Raw genomic sequence first — 20,278 nt, 5'->3', positions numbered from 1 at the left:
TTTCACAGGTGTTTTATCTTTTTAGTACTTTTATTTACTTGGTTCTTTGATTTTCAGAGCAGTTTTGTATTACATGCTGGGTTACAACTCTATTCAAATTGTTAAAACTGTTGCACAATCTACCATGATTGGGAGCCTCAAAGTATCATAGATTTGCAAAGACTGCAGCTCAGATTAACTGAAGCTTAATGTTTTTGTTCTGAAAATAATCAAAGGAGGGCTTTAAAGATGTAATTGGAGCAGGAAGGGAAACAAGGAAGGGGCATGTTGATTGGCCAGTGAAACAAATATCTCTTATTAGTCATATATATTTCCAGTGATTCTGAGTAGCTGCCTGAAATGCGATTGAGAGGGATTCTGAGGTCTTGAGAGTAATACTCAGGCTCTGGGTAAGAGTGCCTTTAGTGATTAACAGTGTCTGCCCATGGGCACAGTATGGAAGGAAGACAGCACTCATGTTGAAGCACATGCTGCATCTAGTTTAGGGCAAATGGTGGAGGGTTAACAGATAGTGGGGAATTGCCAAACTACTCAACTCCCTACCCTCACCCCCTAAATTTATATGGTCTAAATCAGGAAGAATGGTTTTTATAGTGGAAATGGCAGGACAGAGTTATTTAAGGGAGAATCAAAGCCCCAAATAAATAAGTATGATAGATTTACATCTTACAGAACCTATAGACCTTAGATTTTTAACACCTGAGAGTTGAAACCTTTGAATAAAACAAACTTTGCCTTGGGTAATGTAGAATTAACTCAAATTTTGTTATGTTGGTTTAAAAGTTGAGACACGTGGTCTTGTGTAAGCAACCTAGTATTCTAATTGTGATATACAATAAACTTTGAGAGCAGTTAGCCAAAAAGAAGCAAAAGGAGCATTCATGTAGAAGCACCTTGGCATACCAAGCATGCTGTCCAGATGTGTGAATGAATATCAGTTGGAGAATTGTAAAGTCTTTCTGTTTATTTTCAGGTTGGACTCCATTTTGATTAATACTAAGCCCCTGTATACTTAATACATATTAATTCCTTTGTTACTGGAAATCTAAACAAGATATAATTTCATTTAGCATAGGCATGCGCATAGCAGGTGCTCATAAAATGTTGGAATTGAATCTAAATATGGCTTACTCCTACATCCACCCTGTTCCTTTAAAAAATTACAGAGAACAACTTGGCCACATCTCCCTGTTTTTCTCTGTTAGCATATTTGTGAGGCTCACTAAGCAACCTCTGTACTTGCATACTTAGGCACAGATCCCATCTTACTCTGGGAGGTGGGATCTTGAGTCAGCTCCAAGGTAAATGAAGGAATGAGGGGCCTCCATTTCTATGGGAAAGGTGAACACCTGTTGGTCTTCAAACTTCAAATTAGTGGTTTTGAAACTTTCTTGAGCATTAGAGTCATCTGGAGGATTGGTGGGCTCCACTCCCCAAGTTCTGATTCAGTAGGTCTGAGATGGGGCCTGAGCATTTGTGTTTCTAACAGATTTCCATGTGATGGTGATCCTGGTCCTGAGACCACACTTTGAGAATGGCATTTTTAAATGAGTTCACATCTCTGGGTGCAGACAGATGAAATGCCAGGGCACTGACAAAGCTGTTAAGCCAGGAGTTAGACATTGTTATATATTTGGTCAACTTTTGATTAATAGGAAGAGTGAGAGGGGGTGCCAAGATGTCCAGGAGAAGCCAGCGCCAGAATGCAGCTCACAGTGAATGAGACACAGAGGGCTGGAGGACTTCACGGTTCCAAATGAGGTGCCAGGTTCTTTTCTGTGGGACTGATAGGGCACTGGAATTGGGCCTAGGGAAGGAGCCGCAGGGTGACAGTCACCCAGGGGGGCAAATCAAGCCAGGGTGAAATGTGCAGCTGGCTTGGAGGATCTGGAGACTTAATCCCCTGGGAGCTCCGTTTTGGATCCTGTGCTTGCCTCATCCCTCCTGCAACCCATGGTCCACGGGGGGCCCTGCCAGACAGTGAGGCGCTGTGGGTAGTCAATACAAATCTGAGCAGCGGCTACTGCTGGGCTTGGCAAGTTGTTGCAGAGACCTGGGTGGGAATTTGGACCAATGCCAGTGGGACAGACCATCCCACTCTGGGAGAGACACCATTGGGAAGGCGGGGCCAATCTCACCTGCAAACAAACTCCAGGGAAGGACCACCTACTCAGCAACCTGACTGAACCTGAGAGAGCCCAGCAAAGCCCTCCACAGGCCAAAAAAGATACAGCTCCAACCTCAATTAAAAAAAAGTACCCTCAGAAACTCCTCCTGAAATCACCAACTTCAAAGATTAAAGGAAGATAAATCCACAAAGATGGGAAAAAAAACAGTGGAATAAGGATGAAACCACCAAAGAACAGAACACTTCTTCTCCTCCCAGGGATCACAACACCACACCATCAAGGGAACAAAAAAAGACAGAAAATGAATCTGACGAGTTGACAGAAGCAGGCTTCAGAAGGTGGGTAATAACGAACTTCTGTGAATTAAAAGACCATGTTCTAATCCAATGCAAAGAAACTAAGAACCTTGAAAAAAGGTTAGATGAAATGCTAACTGTAGAATAACCAGCTTAGAGAAGAACATAAACGACTTGATGGAGCTGAAAAATACAGCACGAGAACTTTGTGAGGCATACACAAATTTCAACAGCTGAATTGATCAAGCAGAAGAAATGATATCAGAGGTAGAAGATCAAATCAATGAAATAAAATGAGAAGGCAAGATGAGAGAAAAAGAGGTGAAAAGAACAAAGCCTCCAGGAACTATGGGATTATGTGAAAAGACCTAATCTATGCTTGACTGGCATACCTGAATGTGATGAGGAGAATGAATCCAAGTTGGAAAACACTCTTCAAGATCTTACCCAAGAGAACTTTCCCAACCTAACAAGGCAGGCCAGCATTCAAATCCAGGAAATACAGAACCACAAAGATATTCCTCAAGAAGAGCAACCCAAGGCACATAGTTGTCAGATTCACCAGGGTTGAAATGAAGGAAAAAATCCTAAGGGCAGCCAGAAAGAAAGGTTGAGTCACCCACAAAGGAAAGACCATCACACTCAGAGCAGATCTCTCAGCAGAAACCCTGCAAGCTAGAAGGGAGTGGGGGCCAATCTTCAACACCCTTAAAGAAAAGAACTTTCAACCCAGAATTTCATATCCAGCCAAACTAAGCTTCATAAGTGAAGGAGAAAAAAAGTCCTTTACGGACAAGCAATTGCTGAGAGATTTCATTGCTACAAGACCTGCCTTACAGGAGCTACTGAAGGAAGTACTAAACAGGGAAAGGAACAACCAGTACCAGCCACTGCAAAAACATACCAAATGGTAAAGAATAACGACGGAGTCAAGGAGCCATGTCAATTAATGGGGAAAACAACCAGCCAGTAACAAAATGGCAGAATCAAATTCAAACATAACAATATTATCATTGAATGTAAATGGCCTAAACACCCAAATCAAAAGACACAGACTGGCAAACTGGATAAAAAGTCAAGACCCATCCGTGTGCTGTATTCAGGAAACCCATCTCACATGCAAAGACTCACATAGACTCAAATAAATGGATGGAAGAAGATCTACCAAGCAAATGGAGGGAAAAAAAAAAAAAGGCAGGGGTAGCAATCCTAGTCTCTGATAAAGTGGACTTTAAACCAACAAGATCAAAAGAGACAAAGAAGGGCATTACATAATGGTAAAAGGATCAATGCAACAAAAAGAGCTAACTATCCTAAATACTTATGCACTCAATGCAGGACCACCCAGATACATAAGGCAAGTTCTTAAAGACCTGCAAAGAGACTTAGACTCCCACACAATAACAGTGGGAGACTTTAACACTCCACTGACAATATTGGACAGAGCTATAACATTCCACTGACAATATTGGAATCAGACGGAAAGTCAACAAGGATATCCAGGACTCAAATGCACATTTGGACCAAGCAGACCTAATAGACATTTGCAGGACATTCCACCCCAAATCCACAGAATACACATTCTTCTCAGCACCACATTGCACTTACTCCAAAATTGACCACATAATTGGAAGTAAATCATTCCTCAGCAAATGCAAAAGAATGGAAATCACAACAAACAGTCTCTCAGACCACAGCACAATCAAATTAGAACTCAGGATTAAGAAAAGCACTAAATACCGCACAATCACATGGAAACTGAACAACTTGCTCCTGAATGACCAATGGATAAACAATAAAATGAAGGCAGAAATAAAAATGTTCTTTGAAACCAACGATAATGAAGACACAACATACCAGAATCTCTGGGACACATTTAAAGCAGTGTCTAGAGGGAAATTTATAGCAGTAAATGCTCACATGAGAAACAAGGAAAGATCTAAAATTGACACCCTATTATCAAAATTGAAAAAGCTAGAGGAGCAAGATGAAAAAAAACCTCAAAAACCAGCAGAAGACAAGAAATAACTAAGATCAGAGCAGAACTGAAGGAGATAGAGACACAAAAAACCCTTCAAAAAATCAATAAATCCAGGACCTGGTTTTTTGAAAAGATCAACAAAATAGATGGACCACTAGCTAAACTAATAAAAAAGAGAAGAATCAAATAGATGCAATAAAAAATGATAAAGGGGGAGATCACAGCCGATGCCTCAGAAATACAAACTACCATCAGAGATTACTACAAACAACTCTATGCACATAAACCAGCAAATCTGGAAGACAGGGATAAATTCCTGGACACTTACACACTCCCAACGCTAAGCCAAGAAGAAGTCGAAACCCTGAATAGACCAATAACAAGGTCTGAAGTTGAGGCAGCAATTAATAGTCTACCCACCAAAAGAAGTCCAGGTCCAGACAGGTTCACAGCTGAATTCTACCAGACACACAAAGAGGAGCTGGCACCATTCCTGTTGAAACTATTATAAACAATACAAAAAGAGAGAATCCTGCCTAACTCTTTCTATGAGACCAACATCATCCTGATACCAAAATCTGGCAGAGACACAAATGAAAAAGAAAACTACAGGCCAATATCCATGATGAACATTGATGCAAAAATCTTCAATAAAATACTGGCAAACCGAATCCAACAGCACATCAAAAAGCTTATCCACCATGATCAAGTAGGCTTCATACCGGGGATGCAAGACTGGTTCAACATATGCAAATCTATAAACGTAATTTACCACGTAAACAGAACCAAAGACAAAAACCACATGATTATCTCAATAGATGCAGAGAAGGCCTTCGACAAAATTCAACAGCCCTTCATGCTAAAAGCTCTCAATAAACTAGGTCGATGGAACGTATCTCAAAACAATAAAAGCTATTTACGACAAACCCACAGTCAATATCATACTGAATGGCCAAAAAGTAGAAGCATTCCCTTTAAAAATTGACACTAGACAAGGATGCCCTCTCTCACCACTCCTATTCAATATAGTATTGGAAGTTCTAGCCAGATCAGTTAGGCAAGAAAAAGAAATAAAGGGCATTCAATTAGGAAAGGAAGGAGTCAACTTGTCCCTATTTGCAGGTGACATGATCGTATATTTAGAGACCCCATCATATCAGCCCAAAACTTCCTTAAGCTGATAAGCAACTTCGGCAAAGTCTCAGTATACAAAATCAATGTGCGGAAGTCATAAGCACTCCTATACACCAATAACAGACAAACAGCCAAATGATGAGCGAACTCCCATTTACAATTGCCACAAAGAGACTAAAATTCCTGAGAATACAACTAACAAAGGAGGTAAAAGATCTCTTCAAGGAACTACAAACCACTGATCAAGGAAATAAGAGAGGACACAACAGATGGAAAAACATTCCATGCTCATGGTTAGGAAGAATCAATATTGTGAAAATGGCCATACTGCTCAAAGTAATTTATAGATTCAATGCTATCCCCATCAAGCTACCAATGACCTTCTTCACAGAACTGGAAAAAACCACCTTAAACTTCATATGCAACCAAAAGAGAGCCCTCATAGTCAAGACAATCCTAAGCAAAAAGAACAAAGCTGGAGGCATCATGCTACCTGACTTCAAACTATACAAGGCTACAGTAATCAAAACAGCATGTTACTGGTACCAAAACAGAGATATAGATCATTGGAACAGAACAGAGGCCTTGGAAGCAACGCCACACATCTACAACCATCTGATCTCTGACACACCCGGCAAAAACAAGCAATGGGGAAAGGATTCCCTGTTTAATAAATGGTGTCAGGAAAACTGGCTAGCCATATGCAGGAAGCTGAAACTGGACCCCCTCCTTACACCTTATACAAAAATTAACTCCAGATGGATTAAAGATTTAAACATAAGAACTAAACCCATGAAAACCCTAGAAGAAAACCTAGGCAAAACCATTCAGGACATAGGCACAGGCAAGGACTTCATAACTAAAACACTAAAAGCATTGGCAACAAAAGCCAAAATAGAGAAATGGGACCTAATTAAACTTAAGAGCTTCTGTACAGCAAAAGAAACAATCATTACAGTAGACTGACAACCAACAGAATGGGAAAAAATTTTCACAATCTACCCATCAGACAAAGGGCTAATATCCAGAATCTACAAAGAACTATAGCAGATTTATAGGAAAACAAACAAACCCATTCAAAAGTGGGTGAAGGATATGAACAGACACTTTTGAAAAGGCCAACAAACATGAAAAAATGCTCATCATCACCAGTCATTAGATAAATGCAATCAAAACCACATTGAGATACCATCTCACACCAGTTAGAATGGCGATCATTAAAAACTCTAGAGACAACAGATGCTGGAGAGGATGTGGAGAAAAAGGAACACTTTCACACTGTTGATGGTAGTGTAAATTAGTTCAATCATTGTGGAATACAGTGTGGCGATTCCTCAAGAATCTAGAAATGGAAATTCAATTTGACCCAGCAATCCCATTACTGGGTATATACCCAAAAGATTATAAATCATTCTATCATAAAGACACATACACACGTATGTTCATTGTGGCACTGTTTATGATAGCAATGACCTGGAACCAACCAAAATGCCTATCAATGATAGACTGGACCAAAAAAAAAAATGTGGCACATATACACCATGGAATACTATGCAGCCATAAAAAATGATGAGTTCATGTCCTTTGTAGAGACATGGATCAGCCTAGAAACCATCATTCTCAGCAAACTGACACAAGAACAGAAAATCAGACACTACGTGTTTTCACTCATAGGCGGGTGATGAACAATGACAACCCTTGGGCACAGGGAAGGGAACAACACTCACAGGACTAGGAGAGGAAGGGAGTGAGGGGACGTGGGGGCGGGGGGAGCGGCGGGGAGAAGGGGGAGGGATAACACCGGGAAAAATGCCTGATGTAGGCAATGGGTGGGGGGCGGGGCAGGGGATGGAGACAGCAAACCACCACAGCGTGTATGTACCTATGCAACAATCCTGCAGGATGCAGAACGTGCACATGTACCCCAGAGCCCAAATACAAGAAAAAAAAAAGTAGGATGAGTGTTATTCTTTGTACGGCTTTTCCCTGATCTTTGCATCTCAGCTTCTTCTTGTTTGCCCCCCTTTTTTGTTGCTTAAATGGTGCCAGGCTCCACCCTGGCAACAATGCAGTTGAAAAGAGGGAAGGTGAGACTAACATCAACTTGTATTTTAAATCAATTTGGATTTAAATTGTTGGTAGTGAAGATGAGTAAATTAAACAAGTTTAAAGCATTACCCGTTGTCTTTTTACCCATGTTCTGTGTTTCGTTTTGTTTTGATTTCTTTTGAGGCAGGATCTCGCTGTTCTGTCACCTAGGCTGGGGTGCAGCAGTGCAATCAGGGCTTACCACAGCCTTAACCTCCATGGCTCAAGTAATCCTCTCGCCTCAACCCCCTGAGTAGCTGGGATCACAGGCATGCGCCACCACACCTGGCTAATATTTTCCTTTTTTGTAGAGATGAATTCTCTCTATGTTGCCCAGCCTGGTGTTTTTTTTTGGTCCTGTGGTTGAGGGCTAAGCCATGAACTCAGGGCATTGCATTGTTTGTGAAAAGCAACTTATTCTTTCTTAAGTGAAATGGTTGAGGTCTGAATATAACCAGGAGTTTAGTACAGGACAGTTGCATTTAATGCATTCAATGCAATGAAATTTCCTGAAGGATTTATGTAATTCAGACTCTCAAATTCATGACCAGTTTTCTCAGAGGAGTAACTGTAAAGTAGGGGAGATACACACACACACACACACACACACACACACACACACTCACTCTCTCTCTCTCTTTCTCTCTCACCACATAAATCAGCAATTCAGTGTTGCAGCCATGCTGCCAGCTTTTTCCTTTCCTTTTCTCATGTTTTCTTGACTATTTTTACAAAGTTTTTAAAGTTTGAAATGTGCCTATTTTGATAGAACTTTTTAATTTCTCAGAAATAACTGTATGGAAAATGGAGGGGGTGGTTGCAGGTGGGTGTACTACTGTTTTCATGAGTCATAAAATGCTACATTAAAAGAAGCAGGGAAATTAGCTCTATAGCTATAAAATAGAGATAAAAAAACTACAGCCTATAAACCAAATTTAGCCTGCTGCCTGCTTTTATAAATAAAGTTTTATTGGAACACAACTATGCTCCTAACTGTGTTCAGAGCTATAATTGCAGAGTCGAATAGTTATAACAGTGACCTTACAGCTGCAAAGCCAAAAATATTTACTGTCTGGTCCTTGAAGAAAATTGTTGCCTACTGAGTTAGTGTCCTAAATTAACATCAAGGAGTGTTGTGGTGATTGTTTGGCCTTTTAAAATATAGTGTCTGATCATAACTTACCCCTAAAGTTTATAGTTTGACAGTTTGTTTTTCTTGCATTAGCTCTAACATCAACACTTTGTGAAGACTTGGCTGATTTTATATTAAGACATAAAAAGGTATTAAAATGATAATAACAGGAAGTTAAAATACCAGCAACAGTGGTCACTTAAATTGCTCACAAAGTTTCAATGCACATATACAGTGGAGTAGATATATAGGCATTTTGTTTAGCACATAAAGTGGCACTGTGATGCGGCTGTAGGGTAGTTGCTATTTATAATTTACTCAATTTGCCAGCTTTGGAATTTTGTAATTTTTAATTCTTAAAAGATGTTTTGTGGGATTTGCAGAAATATGCATAAGGAGACATTAATATTTTCATATCATGCCACATTTTAAATTTGCATAATTTAAATTCACATAGAATGTGACTGCATTCTATATTGTACCTTTTTTTCTTAAATTTATTTAACTTTAGGTGCATACTATATCTGGCATTTCTCCACATGTTATCCCTCCCCCCCCCCACTGTCTCTCCCCAACCCCCTGCCCCAACTGCCCCCAGTGTGTGATGCTCCTCTACCTGAGTCCACATATTCTCATTGTTCAACACTCACCTGAGTGAGAACATGCGGTGTTTGGCTTTCTGTTCTTGTGTCAGTTTGCTGAGAATGATGGTTTCCAGATTCATCCAAGTCCCTACAAAGGACAAGAACTCATCATTTTTTATGGCTGCATAGTATTCCACGGTGTATATGTACCATGTTTTCTTTGTCCAATCTATCATTGATGGGCATTTGGGTTGGTTCCATGTCTTTGCTATCGTGCACAGGGCTGCAATGAACGTACATGTGCATGTGTATTTATAGTAGAATGATTTATAGTTCTTTGGTTATTTGCCCAGTAATGGGATTGCTGGGTCAAATGGAATTTCTATTTCTAGATCCTTGAGGAATTGCCGCACTGTCTTCCACAGTGGTTGCACTAATTTACACTCCCACCAACTGTGTAAGAGTGTTCCTATTTCTCCGCATCCTCTCCAGCATCTGTTGTGTCCAGATTTTTTAATGATCACCATTCTAACTGGTGTGAGATGGTATCTCAATGTGGTTTTGATTTGCATTTATCTAATGACTGGTGATGATGAGCATTTTTTCATATGTTTGTTGGCCTCATATGTGTCTTCTTTTGAAAAGTGTCTGTTCATATCCTTCATCCACTTTTGAATGGGGTTGTTTTTTTCTTGTATATCTGTTTTAGTTCTTTGTAGATTCTGATTATTAGCCCTTTGTCAGATGGGTAGATTGCAAAAATATTTTCCCATTCTGTTGGTTGCCAATTTGCTCCAATAATGGTTTCTTTTGCTGTACAGAAGCTCTGAATTTTAATTAGGTCTCATTTGTCTATCTTGACTTTTATTGCCATTGCTTTTGGTGTTTTAGTCATGAAATCCTTGCCTATGCCTATGTCTTGGATGGTTTTGCCTAGGTTTTCTTCTAGTGTTTTGATGGTGTTAAGTTTTATGTTTAAATCTTTAATCCATCTGGAGTTAATTTTAGTGTAAGGTGACAGGTAGGGGCCAGTTTCTGCTTTCTGCACATTGCTAGTCAGTTTTCCAATCACCATTTATTAAGCATTGCTTGTTTTTGCCTGGTTTGTCAAAGATCAGATGGTTGTAGATATGTGGTGTTTCTTCTGGGGCCTCTGCTTTGTTCCACTGGTCTATGTCTCTGTTTTGGTACCAGTACCATGCTGTTTTGATTACTGTAGCCTTGTAGTATAGTTTGAAGTCCGGCAGTGTGATGCCTCCAGCTCTGTGTTTTTTGCTTAGGATTGTCTTGGCTATGCAGGCTCTCTTTTGGTTCCATATGAAGTTTAAAGTGGCTTTTTTCGAGTTCTGTGAAGAAGGTTATTGGTAGCTTGATGGGGATAGCATTCAATCTATAGATTACTTTGGGCAGTATGGCAATTTTCACAATGTTAATTCTTCGTAACCATAAGCATGAAATGTTTTTCCATCTGTTTGTGTCCTCTCTTATTTCATTGAGCAGTGTTCTGTAGTTCTTGAAGAGGCCCTTTACATCCTTTGTTAGTTGTATTCCCAGGTATTTTATCCTCTTTGTAGCAATTGTGAATGGTAGTTTCCTCTTGATTTGGCTGTCTGTTTGTCTGTTATTGGTATATAGAAATGCTTGTGATTTCTGCACATTGATTTTATATCCTGAGACTTTGCTGAAGTTGCTTATCAGTTTGAGAAGATTTTGGGCTGAGATGATGGGGTCTGCTAGATATACAATCATGTCATCTGCAAATAGAGACAGTTTGACTTCCTCCTTTCCTGATTGAATACCCTTTATTTCTTATTCTTGCCTGATTGCTCTGGCTAGAACTTCCAATACTATATTGAATAGGAGTGGTGAGAGAGGGCATGTTTGTCTAGTGCCTGATTTCAAAGGGAATGCTTCCAGCTTTTGTCCGTTTAGTATGATATTGGCTGTAGGTTTGTCATATATAGCTTTTATCATTTTATGATAGGTTCTGTCAATACCTAGTTTATTGAGCGTTTTTAGCATGAAGGGCTGTTGAATTTTGTCGAAGGCCCTCTCTGCATCTATTGAGATAATCATGTGGTTTTTGTCTTTGGTTCCTTTTATGTGATGGATTACATTTATGGATTTGCATATGTTGAACCAACCTTGCATCCCCAAGATGAAGCCTACTTGATCGTGATAGATAAGCTTCTTAATTTACTGTTGCAATCTGTTTGCTAGTATTTTGTTGAAGATTTTTGCATTGATGTGCATCATGGATATTGGCCTGAAGTTTTCTTTTTTAGTTGAGCCTCTGCCTGGTTTTGGTATCAGGATGATGTTGGTCTCATAATTATGAGTTAGAGAGAATTCCCTCTTTTTGTATTGTTTGATACAGTTTCAGAAGGAATGGAACCAGCTCCTCTTGTACGTCTGGTAGAATTTGGCTGTGAACCCGTCTGGACCTGGACTTTTTTTGTTTGGTAGGCTATTGGTTGCTGCCTCTACTTCAGCCCTTGTTATCGGTCTGTTCAGAGTTTCAACTTCCACCTGGTTTAGTCTTGGTAGAGTACAGGTATCTATGAATTTATCCATTTCTTCCTGGTTTCCTGGTTTATGTGCGTAGAGCTCTGTAGTAATCTCTGATGGCAATTTGTATTTCTGTGGGATCAGTGGTCATATCTCCTTTATCATTTTTTTATTGCATCTCTTTGATTCTTCTCCCTTTTAATTAATCTGGCAAGCGGTCTATTTTGTTGATCTTTTCAAAAAACCAGCTCCTGGATTTGTTGATTTTTTGAAGGGTTTTTGGTGTCTCTATCTCCTTCAGTGCTGCTCTGATCTTAGTTATTTCTTGTCTTCTGCTAGGTTTTGAGTTTTTTTGATCTTCCTCCTCTAGCTCTTTCAATTTGGATGATAGGGTATCAATTTTAGATCTTTCCTTGTTTCTCATGTGAGCATTTATTGCTATAAATTTCCCTCTTGACACTGCTTTAAAGGTGTCCCAGAGATTCTGGTAAGTTGTGTCTTCATTCCGGTTGGTTTCAAAGAATGTCTTTATTTCTGCCTTCCTTTCATTATTTATCCAGTGGACACTCAGAAGCAAGTTGTTCAGTTTCCAAGTGGTTGTGCAGGTTTGAGTGTGTTTCTTAATCCTGACTTCTAGTCTGATTGTGCTGTGGTCTGATAGACTGTTTGTTATGATTTTTGTTCTTTTGCATTTGCTGATCAATTATTTGCTTCCAGTGATGTGGTCAATTTTAGAGTAAGTGCAGTGTGATGCTGAGAAAAATGTATATTCTGTTGATTTGGGGTGGAGCGTTCTGTGTATGTCTATTAGATCCACTTGATCGAGCTCTGCATTCAAGTCCTGGATATCCTTGTTAATTTTCTGTCTCATTGATCTGTCTAATATTGACAGTTGAGTGTTGAATTCTCCCACTATTATTGTGTAGGAGTCTAAATCTAGTTTTAGGTCGTTAAGAACTTGCTTTATGTATCTGGGGGCGCCTGTGTTGAGTATATATTTAGGATAGTTAGCTCTTCTTGTTGTACTGATCTTTTTACCATTATGTAATGCTCTTCTTTGTCTCTTGTGATCTTTGTTGGTTTGAAGTCCATTTTATCAGAGACTAGGATTGCAATCCCTCCTTTTTTTTGTTCTCCATTTGCTTGGTAAATCTTCTTCTATCCCTTTATTTTGAGTCTATGTGTGTCTTTGTATGTGAGATGGGTTTCTTGAATACCACACACCGATGGGTTTTGACTTTTTATCCAGTTTGCCCATCTGTGTCTTTTGATTGGGGCATTTAGGCCATTTACATTCAATGTTACTATTGTTATGTGTGAATTTGATCCTGCCATTTTGTTACTGGCTGGTTTTCTTTCCCATTAGTTGACTCATTTTCTTCATTGCATTTTTGGTCTTTGCCCACTGGCTTGCTTTTGCAGTGATTGGTACTTGTTCCTTTCCGTCCTTAGTGTTTCTTTCAGGAGCTCTTATAGGGCAGGTCTGGTGGTGACAAAATCAGTAATTGCTTGTCTGTAAAGGATTTTATTTCTCCTTCACTTACGAAGCTTAGTTTGGCTGGATGTGAGATTCTGAGTTGAAAGTTCTTTTCTTTAAGGATGTCGAATATTGCCCCCCACTCTCTACTTCTGGCTTGTAGGGTTTCTGCTGAGAGATCCCCTGTGAGTCTGATTGGCTTCCCCCTGTGGGTTACCTGACCTTTCTCTCTGGCTGCTCTTAGCATTTTTTCCTTCATTTCAACCCTGGTGAATCTGACGATTATGTGCCTTGGCGTTGCTCTGCTTGAGGAATATCTTTGTGGAGTTCTCTATATTTCTTGAATTTGAAATTTGGACTGCCTTGCTAACCTTTGGAAGTTCTCCTGGATAATATCCTGAAGTGTGTTTTCCAGCTTGGATTCATTCTCCCCATCATATTCAGGTACACCGATCAAGCGTAGATTAGGTCTTTTCACATAATCCCGTATTTCTTGGAGGCTTTGTTCATTTCCTTTCACTCTTTTTTCTCTTATCTTGCCTTCTCTTTTTATTTCATTGAGTTGATCTTCAGTCTCTGATATCCTTTCTTCTGCCTGATCGATTCAGCTATTAAAACTTGTGTTTGCTTCACGTAGTTCTTGTGCTGTGTTTTTCAACTCCATCAAGTTGTTTATATTCTTCTCTAAGCTGGTTATTCTAATTAGCATTTCGTCTAACCTTTTTTCAAGGTTTTTGGTTTCTTTACATTGAATTAGAACATGTTCCTTTAGCTTAGAAAAGTTTGTTATTATCCACCTTCTGAAGTCTGTTTCTGTCAATTCGTCACACCCCTTCTCAGTCATGATGTGATCCTGTGTTGTTGAGGAGTTATGATCCCTTGAAGGAGAAGAGGCATTCTGGTCTTTGATGGTTTCATCTTTTTTGCGCTGTTTTTTTCCCATCTTTCTGGGCTTACCTGGCTGTGTTGTCAGGGAGCTGCTTGATGAGGTCTCCTGTCTGCCTGTGGAGGTGCTACTGGGTTTCTAGGGACTCCTTCAGGTTATTAGGGAAGCTTCCTGTGTCTTTTTTGTTTATACTGGGAAATTAGGCCCACCTCTTCCACTGATAGGTGCTGCTGGGTTGTCAAGAAAACTGTCCCATTGCTACGCAGGCTTCCTGTGTTTTTTGTTAAAACATGTAGCCCAGTTCCCACCCCTCTACTGGTGGGTTGTGCCCTTCCTCCACTGGGCTGGATCATTCAGGGTTCAGCTCAGACTGTGGCACTGGCTGCACAACCCGCTAGAATCAGAGCTTCAGCCCTCTGGGGTTTGAGGAGGAGGGTAGGGACCCGCCCAGCAGCACTAGGCCATCTCCCACTTTCAGCTTCCTCTCTCACCAGTCAAGGGGTAGGGGCCCGCCCAGCTGCTCCCGATTACAGCTCCCTCTCTCTCTGGGCGGGGCGAGGGGGTCATAGCTCAGTCTGAAGGTTCTCCCGGCTGCCTTTTGGCCTTATGCGTCTATTTAGGTCTGTGAGCCAATCCAGGACACCGTCCTGGATTATGATTCAACTCCGTGCTTGTAGTTCCCAGAGCTTGACTGGCAAAAATCCCCTGTTCTGTGTATTGCTGAGGCTTTGGGGGAAGTGCTGTATCTGGACCAGAGTGCCAGAGGTGGGGCCTTCGACTTGCTGGTCAGATACACTTTCTGGGTGAAGCAGCACCCCTCCCTACCTCGGTTGCCCTGAGTGGGCTTTGCTCACCATCAGACCAGACCCATTGAAATGCACTTGGTACCTCGGTTGGAGCTAGGAGATCTCTGGATTTCTGTGTCACTCTCGCTGGGTGTTGTGCGCTGGAGTTGTGTCTATTCAGCCATCTTGGATCCCCTCTCTGTTGTACCTAACATTAAAGATACTTCATAGAACTCTTTGACCTGTATGTCCAAGTGGGCTTTTGAAAATTAGAAAGCTTAGAAGGTGATTTTTGTCATGAGCCAAAATGGAGGCACATAAATCTCACTAACCAATATGCTTGTGGCATTGCTGTTGACACATCCATTTGATAGATTTTTGATTTCCTGTCATTTTTGAATAAAACAAATAACCCTGACATCTGTTTGTTCTTGCCACTGGCAGTTGGGAGATCAGGCTTGGTGAGATTTGATAATGTAGCCGAGTTCTGTCATATTGGAATGATTAAGACCTCAATTTTAGTTATATCTTAACTCCTCTCCGAACCAGCTCCTTTGGGTAGTTGGACTTAATAAAATGAGGTGCTTGCCTCGTTCGAAGATCATTAGGAGGGAGAAACGCAATCTCAAGAATTATCCATAGTGATAGAATTCAAGTGGACTCTGAAGAGTTGCTTCAGAAAAGAGGGCAGATAATTATTGATTGGTGAGACATGTTTATGAGGTGATAAAGCCTGTTTGCTTTTTCTTGCAGGAGAGCTGTATTGGTGTCTGCTTTTTTTTTTTTTTTTTTTTGGGTGGGGAATCACTTCTTGGCCACAACACATCAGACACAGTTTTTGGAATACAGGTTTGAGGATGCAGTGTCGGCAGCTTCAAGAAGAGGAGACCTTCTTGCCAGGACATGAAATGATACCCTCCTCTGGGAGCCTGCTTCGAATAGTGGGACTCGGGGAGTTGAGACCTTCTTGCTGGATTTTTATGACACGATCTCTTTACAATTTTACAAATAAAGGAAAAAACCCGTGCAAGATGATGTGTGCCCTTCCTCAGGGTGTTCTGCTGATGATTGTCTGGTTATGCTGTCAGGGCAGCTAAGGACAGGATAAAGGCCTGAGAGGGTGCTTGTGCCCTTATGTTATCAGCACCGTTGTTCATAAGATTTGTGAGGGGATTCTGGAACCAATAAGGGCGTTGAAACTAGTACCTGATTCATGAGTGGACTGGAACAAACAGGAAAGTACCAGACCAACGTTGGAGCTAAGCTTTATAGCAATGTTTAAGATTCTCAGAAATCAGGAGATTTTTATCTCTATCTGTAAGTAATTTGTCACTGCCATTAGTATAGCTTTTATAATGTAACATGTAAACTGTGATTTGGTCCTCTGAAAAAAAAAAGATGAAATGTAGAGTGAGAAGGCAGGTTCTCACCTTGACTCCTGTTAATTTGTTCTGTGATGTGGAGCAAATCATTAACCTCTCTGTTTTTTACTGGGCGAATGGGGATAATCAGGCACAGGTCTTTCTGGCAATGCATTATGATGATTAAACAAGGTAATTTTGTGCAGGTTTGTAAGTTGACAGACCTGCGTTTGAATCCAAGTGCTGGCACCTACTTGCTCCGTGATCATGAACGTAATTTTGAATCTTTCTGAACCTAAAACATTTGTGAAACAAAGTGATGGAATTAACTTTGTGAGATTGTTGGACTGATATGAGATCATGCATATGAAGTGGCTAGCACTCTGCCTGGTGTGTAGTAGAAGTCCAGGAAATGGAAGCCATTATTATGTAAAACGTTCTGCAAATGTACTTTTTAACTGTAATGTAAGGTGGTACTACTGTTGAAACTTAGTTGGCAGTAGTTTGCATTTCTCATGATCAGTGCCAAAATATAAATATATACTATCTAAAAAATCTTGAAGAGAGGTAATAATTTGGAATTCATCTTCTTAAGATAAAAATCAGGGCCAGGGACGGTGGCTCACACCTGTAATCCCAGCACTTTGAGAGGCCGAGGCAGGCAGATCACAAGGGCAGGAGTTCGAGACCAGCCTGGCCAATATGGTAAAACCTGTGTTTACCAAAAACACAAAAAAATTAGCCAGGAGTGGCTTATTTTTAAGTGGCTTTACTTAGAAGGCTGAGGCAGGAGAATTGCTTGAACCTGTGAGGCAGAGGTTACAGTGAGCTGAGATCGCACCACTGCACTCCAGCTTGGGTCACAGAGCGAGATTCTGTTTAAAAAAAAAAAATCAGGCCATTACTGGAGAGTCTTGGGAAATTTTTTTTTTTTTGAATGTTTGAAACATTTTCCTCTTAGTCCATTGATGAATTTCAAAGCAATTGTATTTTTTCATATGAGCCTGCCACTGTGAGCTTTTTATTCTGTCTGAGCTCTTTGTGCTGTTTGAATTTTGTCCCTCAGAATAATTTCTTTTCAGCTTTATAGTGTTTCATTCTTCAATTGTGTTGGAGGGGAAAATAATGGTAGAAGTCAAAACACACTTTGACCTTTTTTCCAATTTGTAAATGGCATTTGGTAGGCTTTTAGAGTACTAGCCTATTTCCAAAAATAAGAGGTGATACAAATTGTCGTGGAGATGAGAGGCAAGAAATTTGTATTTGGAGGTTGACATTAGAGGAAGTTTAACCCTTCACACTCAACAACTCATATCCTCTGAAGGCAGGAGCTCTCAATCTTGGCTGTCTGTTAGGATTGCCTGGGGAGCTTTCTGCAATCCTGATGCCTGGGTTGCTTCCCAGACCAAGAAATCATTATCTCAGGTATGAGCATTTAAAGAAACTCCTTAGATGATTCCAATGGGCAGCTAAGAACACTACAATGACTTCTGGGTATTTGCTGACATTATCTAATTTTTTTTTTAATATCTCTGAGGTTGAAAAGGATCTTTGTAGCAGGAATTTTTATTAGAAATAGAGTGAGGCACAGACAGGTTGAATTTCTGCCTTGTGTGCAGGAGTGGCCAATGAAAATGCTTTCACGGATCAGGCAGCCCGTCTGAAGAGGGAGGCAGGCTGGGGCCCTGGAGTGACCCAATTGGGAGCATATACCTGACTGAAGGTGGCAGCTTCTGCCCACTTCCAGCACAGTGTGGTTGTGTGGCTGGTCTTTGTTAGTACTTCCTATTTCCAATTTTCTAAGTAAAGACAGAATTTAAAAAAAACCAAACAACTCCCAATATTATATTGGCAACCAATTCAGAATTGTTTAAAATATTGTGCTGGCCAAAACAAAAAACATGTTTGCCAGCCAGTAGTTTTTAGCCTTTGCTTCCGGAGTGTTAAGGATAGGCCTAAACATCCTGGCCAATTTTTAATAGATTTGCATTTCTGTATTCTGGATGTAAGCTGCATTCTGCCTCTCCTCCAAGTCTACTTTTAGATGTATCTTACTCCTCATTCCTAAATAATTCTCAGGGAATACTTTTCTTAATTCAGTATTTTTCCCCCTGCAGGCAGGCATGTATTGCTTCCAGCCTCACATATATGGTTTAGAAATCTTCTGGTCTTTTTTTTTTTTTTTTTTTTTTCTTTATTTTTTTTTTTGAGATAGGATCTTATTTTATTGACCAGGCTGGTCTTGAACTTCTGGCCACAAATGATCCTTCTGCCTCTGCCTCTGCAAGTACTGGGATTACAGGCGTGAGCCACTGTGTCTGTCCTTTCTTTGGAATTCATTAGGACTTGTTAAATTTTTTAAAATTATATGTTTTGTGATGAAACATTTAGAAGTCCATGTTTTTTATTCTGTACTGTGTAACTTAAGAAATGTCAAAACCAGGAGTACGGCCTTATTGGGCACAGTAGAAACAAGAGTGGGAAAGGGTTAATTCACAGACCTGGCCAGCCTCCTCCTGACTTCAAGGTGATAATTTGCCATGTGATTCTCAAACAGGTTCTCGAGCTCTTCTCCCAGCGATTCTGATTCATGGAATTTTCGTGGATCACTCAGGACACGGTAAAAGTTCTTATGCAGAGAGAAGCTGATTTCAACTATCCCTATATGATTGAGGTGCTTTTACCAGGAAGGGGTTTTTATAGATTCAATCATATATGATAAAGGTGCTATATTCTTTTTGTATGAACTACTTTGTGTATTTTATAAGCAATATATATGTACTAATATTCCTTTATCAGACATTGTGGGGTGCATGGTATAGAAAACTCAAGGTATTCTTTTAAGGTGCACATCTTTTTTTTTTTTTTTTTTTTGCTTTATTTCAACCATTTACATCAAACTATTTCTTAATTTAGAATACATTTCTCTGCTTTTGCAAACACAGTCTACAGGGGATAATTAAATATTTTCAGAGTCATCATATACATTTTTAATTCTTTCGGGTCTTAGTTTCGTTAAAGTCCCTACATTGAAGGTTCCAGATGTGTTTGCTCTTTGAGTTCTACCATGTTTTTAGAGTTTTTTGTTTCCCTCATTTTTTTTCTGTCATCTATCTCTCCCATTACTGTGCCTACGTCTAGGAACCTTTCTTTAATTTACCCTTGGGCTGGGAAATTGTGTAACTGCATACTATATGTTGAGTAAGAGTAGAGAGGATTTGAATGAGGTTTTGATAGGCTGTTATAGCAATTAAAATGAATATACTTTGCTGCATTGACTTGGTGACGTTATTTTAGTGGCTTAGCTCCCTTCTAACTTACTTCCTTATCAACTGCAATTGTCATATTTGTGATTTCATGGCAAGTGAGATATTGCTAGAAATAATTTCACTTGATCTATGTGTCATCTTTCCCAGTTGTGTTAGTGTTTTTGTGTATACAGTTCCATAATGTGAAACTTAAGACAATTAAAACTCAAAAAATTCTCAGGTCAAGTTTTTGTATGGGATGAAGTGTTTTTGATTAAGTGTTATTGTGATAGAGAGCTATAAATTAGTTGTTTATCTATGAAATTCCTTCCGGCAGTCATTCTGAAATAAAGATATATTACAACTAATATTTATGTATGCATTCTAATTTTGGGGGGTTATCCTGTCTCTCAGCCGAGCTTGTGGTTATCGTTTGTAATAATAATCCTAGTCCTTTTCAGCTGCCCCAGATGAAGGTGTTATCCTGATCATATGATGTTAGCTCCCTGCCTTTCCTCAAGGTGAGACATTAAAGTTTCTCCCTGAAATAAGCAGAGGCCACTGTTATTGAGTGACTCGGGTGGGCCCTGTGCTAATGGAGCAAAGGACCAGGATCTGCAGAGGGAGAAGTAATAAAGCCCAGCATGGACAAACAGAATGAAGCTAGGT

At 40.0% G+C, this 20,278-nt stretch overlaps 1 protein-coding gene across 3 annotated transcripts in view; it reads left to right on the top strand.

The window, feature by feature from the left end:
• Nucleotides 1-20,278, top strand: part of PRELID2 (PRELI domain containing 2) — a 300,771-nt gene that overhangs the window by 81,805 nt on the left and 198,688 nt on the right. For 2 of the 3 annotated variants that reach the window (XM_017532306.2, XM_017532302.2), the window contains one exon: nucleotides 15,754-16,027. The exons of the other annotated variant lie outside the window; for it this stretch is intronic. The gene's annotated coding sequence lies outside the window, so the exon portion shown is untranslated. Of the gene's footprint in view, nucleotides 1-15,753; nucleotides 16,028-20,278 lie in introns of those variants that run through there. 3 annotated transcript variants of the gene reach the window in all.

This window comes from Cebus imitator, unplaced genomic scaffold, assembly GCF_001604975.1.
Source record: "Cebus imitator isolate Cc_AM_T3 unplaced genomic scaffold, Cebus_imitator-1.0 Scaffold76, whole genome shotgun sequence".
In the NCBI taxonomy this organism is placed as follows: domain Eukaryota; kingdom Metazoa; phylum Chordata; class Mammalia; order Primates; family Cebidae; genus Cebus; species Cebus imitator.
This window is presented reverse-complemented; position numbering and strand designations above follow the sequence as displayed.